At 31.9% G+C, this 5,271-nt stretch overlaps 1 long non-coding RNA gene across 1 annotated transcript; it reads right to left on the bottom strand.

Moving 5' to 3' along the window:
* Window positions 1-2,284: 2,284 nt before the first annotated feature.
* On the bottom strand, window positions 2,285-4,766 carry LOC126892944 (uncharacterized). Its single transcript, XR_007701057.1, has 2 exons — window positions 3,649-4,766; window positions 2,285-3,154 (listed from the first exon to the last, which is right to left on the bottom strand). It is a non-coding gene; the product is annotated as an uncharacterized LOC126892944 (long non-coding RNA).
* Between the last annotated feature and the right edge of the window lie 505 nt (window positions 4,767-5,271).

Here is a 5,271-nt window from a genome sequence, read left to right as displayed (position 1 = left end):
TTTTATTATATCATAAAGGTTTTCTGGTGAAAATATGAAGGTCGTAAGTGTTAGCATAAATGGTTGAAAAACGTAAAATGCGAATACTTATTTTTTATGTTTCTTTCGCAATTATTGCTGTATTGCAACAAGGATGACACTTTTTAAAATTTTCAACCAATCCTATATTGTAGGAAATTTAGTTACCCAACTTTTATGTGAGTGTAACTTTTCTCAGAAGTGAATACTTTAAAAGTTAAAATCAAAAAACGAAGAAAAAAATCGAAGTTTTTCTTAATTTTTTTCTTAATTTTGATTATTTAAACAATGTTCCGGACCTTTTTGAGCGGAAGGATAACTCAATTATTATTTACAAGGAATTTTGAAAATATCTATTAGATAAGTTAATTAAAAATTATCCATCATTCTTTATTCAAATAAAATAAGAAAATGGATTCAGTTTTATATGCTGATCTAAATATTTTCGAAAGGTGGGATAAGTTACAAAATATGTTTAATTTTGTATACTGCAATTCATTAGGTACAACAAACTGTTCCCGAATTTAATAAATTATTGTGCTCAAATTCTGCCTCAAATGAACGGGATTTCTCTTGTCTCAAAAAAATCAAAACGTACTGTCGAAACACCATGAAACAAAAGAGAATGTCAAACTTGTCTCAAATGTCAATAGAAAAAAACTTTTAAAACCTCTCCAAAACAATAATAAATTTTACAATGACGTTATAACCCATTTTGCTACTTTAAAACAACATAGACTAGAGTTAATTTATAAACAGGTTTACAAAAAAAATAAAAATAAAACAAAACCAAAAATCTTCTATGAAATTGAAGCCTTTTAATTAGATGGCATACCTATCTGAGGAGACAAAACCTTGCCGACCCTGTCTCTAAAGCCACGAGCCGCCACTGATTGTAAGTCATGCTTTAATAGTACCTACTTCTTGTAACATTCAACGTGTATTGGTTTATTTATTTCTATTCTATAAATTTCTATTGTGGCTTTACCACAGATTTACCGGTTTTATTCATCATTTTCGGTGTTGGTTCTAAGAATAAATTGGATCATTAGCAGAAATTTATATTTATGAATTAGAATGTACAAGTAAAAATTAATTTAAAAAATATTGTAACTAGTTAATTTTAATAATCCCTTACATTATTAGACATGTGTTGGCTCTAAAAAGAGCCGTTTTTTGTCAAAGATAACAGTAATACGATTAGTTATTACCATCTCCTACAACATTTTCAATCATTTGATGCACTTCTTTAATAGTCGTGCACAAACTCTGAATTTTGGGTCTTAAGTCATTACACTCTTCTTTAAGATCTTTATTTTTCTCTTCAATCTTTTGTTGCTGGTTACTCAACCGACTATTTTCGTTCAGTATACTAGTAATGTCACCTTCAAGCTTCAGAATCTTAGTATCTTGCCTTTGAATTTCGTTTCTGCAGTGTTGTACTTCATTGTCGTGTAATAGTTCAAGTAATACGAAGGTGTCGTTCTTTGCCTGAGATGCTCGTTGTAGTCGAAAATATTTATCATTAAGTATTTTAAAATTCTTAATGATCTCTTCCTTTGTCAAATTTTCCATATCTTCACTCAATAGTTTATCCATATTAAGTTTCTGCTTTTGTAATGTTGAAAATCTGTTGACAATGTTAGACGTTAATCAACTGATCGACTTATGATGCTATACCGAAAAATTGTATTATATTTATTAGTTTCCTAAGTGGTGGGGGTAGAAAAAGCGACCGTGATTCGTACTACATAGATTGTCCAATCTGAGGCACCGCCCCCCGCCCACTACTTATAGCGTTATTATAATATACGATCAACAGTATGGTTTAGCAGTATTTTTTAGTAGTCTGGTGCCAGCCATCGGAGAAAGAAGACGTGCGAGCGGAGCGGAATAGCAGCCGTTGAAGTTGTGTAACGTATGATTATTCTGTTTGAATGGGGTAGCTTAATAAATGACTAAAGTTTTACAGAAATAGGCTAGCTGGAAATTGAAGAGACTAAACAGTAGGGCTCAGGGAAGGATCAGGCCGTATTTGCACGCCCTAGTAAGACGGTACCTACTGAAATACTTGAATGATAAAGAAAATAAATTAATATAAGGAGTAATGACAAGAAGAGAACTATTGACCAAGAAGATATTCAGAAGTAGTGTTGAGCGCCAGGGAAGAATTGAATAAATTCTTCTCCACGTGACCTATATTGCTGTACCTAACTAATACTATTAATAGATACTATTAAAATGATAGGATAATAAAACATATAAGTATGTACAACCACATTTAATAAAAAAAATACCTATAAACCCTATATACAATTTTATACACTAGCTAAATATCCGACGTACTATGGTAGTACACTCCTGTCGATAATGCAGGTTTTACAGTATGAAAAAACTAATATATGTAATGAATTTATTCTACTAAGGAAGTGATTTGATCTAAATATGCATGTACAAACTAATTATTACTGTAGAATACAAGATTGGCTGACAATCCCGTATCTGATCGGAAGTGACAACCTGACAATATCTGGTGAATGGAATAAATATTATTGAGTAGGAAATAAACCCTTCGATAGTGTGCACAGTATCGTCCCAGATAGTTTACAATCCTGAGATTATTTTAAATACCTGATACAATCATGAAAATGAAATATAAAATTCGTTGACAAAAAAAAATTATTGAATATTATAAAGATAATAGGGTTTAAGAAGGTGAATTTATATTATTATTAAGGTTATGTATTTGAGTTATTGAAAAAAAATTGAAAATTGAAAACTATTATTTAAAAGGATTGAAAATTCAAATTTTATTATAAAAACCTGGCGTTTCTACAAAAGTAGAAACTTCTCCTGTGGCTTCTCCAAAATCCTGGTGAGGTTGATGATGAGAGAGCCAGGTACGTATCCTCCGATCTTCCCAATCCTCGGGAGGTAAGGAACAGCAACACAGAGTATTGACGAGGAGGTACTTGCTAGTGTCGGTAGAACTCAGTGTCTATTCCAGAAACGAAAAAAAAAACATCCAAAACTCTTCCAATCCAAACCCAAAATAATACCAAAATGATTGTTTATTCCATAAATAAATGAAGCATCCAAATGTGACTTAAATTTTGTTATAGTCTCCCTCCAGTGGCTAAAAGAACAGAAAACCTTCTATTAGCTGGTTTTCCTTAAGTATCTAAGAAACAGGGCCTCTATAAAAAGGTGTTTCACCTTATCAGAACTTGACAGAGAAAAAAAACTACGGAAAAAGTGAGGTTTGATGTATATGTTTTCATTGACCTTGATTCTTCTTGACTGGAAAAAGCCTTTTTAAACGAATATAAGGAAGTATTTGGACAAAAAAAATGTGGATCTTGTAATCAAAGATTACTATATGGAGTTATATACATGATAGAATGAAAATTATCATTGATTTTCAATTTATTTGAGAGTGAAAATGTAGTTCTAAGAATATTTTTTCCTGTGAGTGTATATTAGAAGTATTGAAAAAGTGATAATTAAAGAATAGCAATGCTTTTTATATGATCTAAATATGGTATTAAAAATGATTTAGATGGTTATTTTTTCTTAGCATGAAAAAGAAATGGCAAACCATAGTTAAGTGATATTTTTTTTCATACATACCCATTGTTTTCTTCAAAAAATATTGGAACCAAAAACTCTTCACAACCCCAAACAAAAAAATAAAAACTTCCTCCAACGTAAATTAATCTTCTTATAACTTATTTCAACCAAAAGGTAAATTCTTACAATGGCCACCGGAGGACTTCTTGATCGGACAAGAACGAAAATTCAAGTGAAGTGCCAGCCGCTATGGCCGATATGACATACACCCCTGCCGGATATCGTCATTGCCAACTGCTAGACTCTAATCTACCAGATATTACCAACTTTATCGTCTATCAACTGCAACCTCTAATACGAGTGCTTGTAAAGTTGGTTGCATACCTAGTTCCCATCGGAATAACATTTTAGTAACGATAGTAGTAACTCATCGTTACATTCCCCCATTACTTGTAAGAAAAAAAAATTGATCCTATGATCAATCTTTTTTTTTATTATGCATATACATATATATACTCATATAGATACTCCATACAAGTATCCACAGAGAAAAAATCACACGCTGTGGGATCCAACACAGGCGTGACCAAACCAAATTTCTAAAATATAATACGAACCTACGAATACTTCACTACTCTAAACTAACCTACCGTAGGACATCGTCCAAACTCTGATATATATCCTAAAGACCAAGTTGTGTTCAAGTTGATTCAGTAGATTTCTATAAAACCCCAAATTATAGTCAACAAGAACACCATAACAACAATATTCGAATAGAAAACTCAATATAACCTATACGACGACTAACTTACACTTACAGCTGACTCGATCGATCATACCTAACCGCAAATTATGAGTCATGTAAATGGAGTTGTCTTAATGCCCGATATATCTCATATGGTACCAACATACATACTTAAGGTTTATTATAACCCTTTACTAAATTCCATAATTTAGAAAAATTCTATTCTCAAAAAAGTCAAGTGGGACGAGTAGTACAAAATTGTTCTATCGATGGACAACAGATTTAAATAGAGCATATCCAAAGTGAACAATCAGTAGAAATCTCGTAGCCAGTTCCAAAAAGCTAAAACATAGACCATAGTATAAACCAAAATAAATATAAGAGTTATGTATGGACAAGAAAAGAAATTATTGTAGCAAGCCTTTTATCCTAAATTGATTCGACTGTGGACAATAGATTTATATGGAAGCATATCCAAGGTGGAACAATCAGGCAGATTTAATTAGCAACGCTACAACCTAACACTCAATGTGCTAATAATGATTACATATTGGGTAATATGACCCTCACTCAACTGATCATCAGATTTGTATCAGATGCAACGGGAGGTCTACCTAATTAAATGGTGGACATAACAGAAGTTAGCTTACTCTGGGATTCTCTAACTATAGCTATAGCTACAACAAATTTATGGGAATAGCCAGAAAAAGCTAACCAATATTTCGGAATCATCTCTCATGAAATACTTCAAGAAGTCACATATTATTAACTCTTATAAATAAATCCAATTAAGTAAATACTAGAGAACAAGTAAATCAATTTCTAAAGAAACTGCAGATTAAGGAAATGTTCCCTAGTCACGCACAGACAACAGGACGTTGATCCTGACTCTAATTCACATACAAACAAAAATAATGAGTTTTCAGGAAAGCTGATGC

Source organism: Diabrotica virgifera, chromosome 9 (genome assembly GCF_917563875.1).
Source record: "Diabrotica virgifera virgifera chromosome 9, PGI_DIABVI_V3a".
In the NCBI taxonomy this organism is placed as follows: domain Eukaryota; kingdom Metazoa; phylum Arthropoda; class Insecta; order Coleoptera; family Chrysomelidae; genus Diabrotica; species Diabrotica virgifera.
The sequence above is the reverse complement of the archived record's forward strand: the minus strand, read 5'-3'. Positions and strand labels throughout refer to the sequence as shown.